Source organism: Osmerus mordax, chromosome 8 (genome assembly GCF_038355195.1).
Source record: "Osmerus mordax isolate fOsmMor3 chromosome 8, fOsmMor3.pri, whole genome shotgun sequence".
NCBI classification, from domain to species: domain Eukaryota; kingdom Metazoa; phylum Chordata; class Actinopteri; order Osmeriformes; family Osmeridae; genus Osmerus; species Osmerus mordax.
The window spans coordinates 1,158,877-1,160,654 of NC_090057.1; the positions used below are offsets into that span (position 1 = coordinate 1,158,877).

General features: G+C 39.5%; 1 non-coding gene across 1 annotated transcript; it reads right to left on the reverse strand.

Annotated features, from left to right (window-relative positions):
• Positions 1-72, reverse strand: trnag-ucc (transfer RNA glycine (anticodon UCC)). Its single transcript has one exon. It is a non-coding gene; the product is annotated as a tRNA-Gly (tRNA).
• Positions 73-1,778: the final 1,706 nt, after the last annotated feature.

Below are 1,778 nucleotides of genomic sequence, written 5' to 3' on the forward strand. Positions count from 1 at the left end.
TGCGTTGGCCGGGAATCGAACCCGGGTCAACTGCTTGGAAGGCAGCTATGCTCACCACTATACCACCAACGCCTGCCGAAAGATACTCTCACCACGACCACCCAACCTATGCCGAAATGGATTCTGGGAGTCCCAAAATCCTACTTTCTGTTATTTTCCCCATTCTTTTCCCGTTCCTTCTCTGTGATGAGAATGATTTCAGTAGGTTTTTAAAAGAAAAAGAGTGTGTTTTAGTGAACAACAATTTATTTGAAACTTTTTTGTGAACAACAATTTATTTTAATCTCTTCGTCTTCATGTATTGAAGGTAGAATCTATTGCTGTACAAGTCTGCCCCTATAGGAGGCATCAGGAACAGCAGATTTGTATAACTGTCAGGGCCGTTAAACTGACAGGTTCGGTGCCCCCCCCCCCCTTCTCGCGCTACCGATCTGCATTGTTGCAGTCTTTCATTTCTCGTATTTGTTTCCCCAAAAGTTTGAAATTTGTTTTCAAACTGTCAACTGAGCCTACCCTGAGGACCAGGGTTCAGAAAGGCTGCCATAGACAAACGTGTTGTTAGTAATTCAAAGTTTGCGTCCCTAGGTGACACTATTGTATTGATAAAATGTTTTGCTCCTGTTACCATGAGTACTGAACAGAACTGAAAGGACATTTTTTTGTGGGTTTGGTATAATGTTTTGTCTTAGGCCTAGTATCCTTATTGGAAACAGTGTGTGTGTGAGGGAAAAGATTAGGCACATTAAAGCTGCAAGAGGTAATTCTGTAATCGTAAAATAGATCAATATGTTGCTGTGGATATACTGATTTAAATTAATCTCTAGACGCTACCACTAATTACTGTTTTGTCTCATTGTGTTATTGCACAGTGACTTTGAAGATCAAATATAAGATAGTTAGGGAGTTAATTGTAAAACTCCTATAGGAGGCATGTATTACGTAACTATGGTGAAGAGCCGGTTCATGTCTTGTGTGTATAATTTGACATCACATGGGCTTTGATTTCATTCCCAAACTACCATTATCCTCATTGAAGAACTGTAACAAGAGAACAACTTGAAGCAATATGTCTTTAGGACTTAATGTGATTTTGATCACAATGATGTGTAAATATTTTACAAGGAGGATCAACGCACCCTTCCACGGTTATTTGCTGTAGGACAGCCAGACACAATCTATTGTCCTCTAAGCATGAAGTCATCCTACCTTTCCTTTTTTCTATAACGAGCCCACAGAATAGCCTACTAAAGGTGCAAAGACCTGTTTTGGGAATGCGCAAACAAAACACATGTTCTTGGGCATAATCTATTGAGCTCTTTCTACTGTACGTTCAAAATGCAAACTGTCAAGTTATCTTACTTACTATGCGGTATGTATTGCTTTTTCTTGCCAGTGCATGACCAACTGTGGCATACATTTTGTTCTATGGTCATAGAAACATGAGGCAGGCGCAGTTACTGTCCACGCAGGTGATTTTCTTTAATGAGATGCTCTCACCCTTTACGTATCAGCTTCCAGATCGGTATTGGATGACATCTTTAGGGGGGGAAACTCCACGCTTTATGTTACTGGCCATCAAACATTAATGACTCTCAAATTGTGTTTTGTTGTTTTGTGAAGTTGACATTAGAAACGTTTGGGATTTTCGAGTGCTGTTATATGCATTCGCACCCATCCAACTGGAATTGTTTTTATTATTTTTGCTGAATTTCCGCCCAGTATTAACTGTATACACAATATGACCAAATATTGGACGGAAATATTCATAATTTATCTTC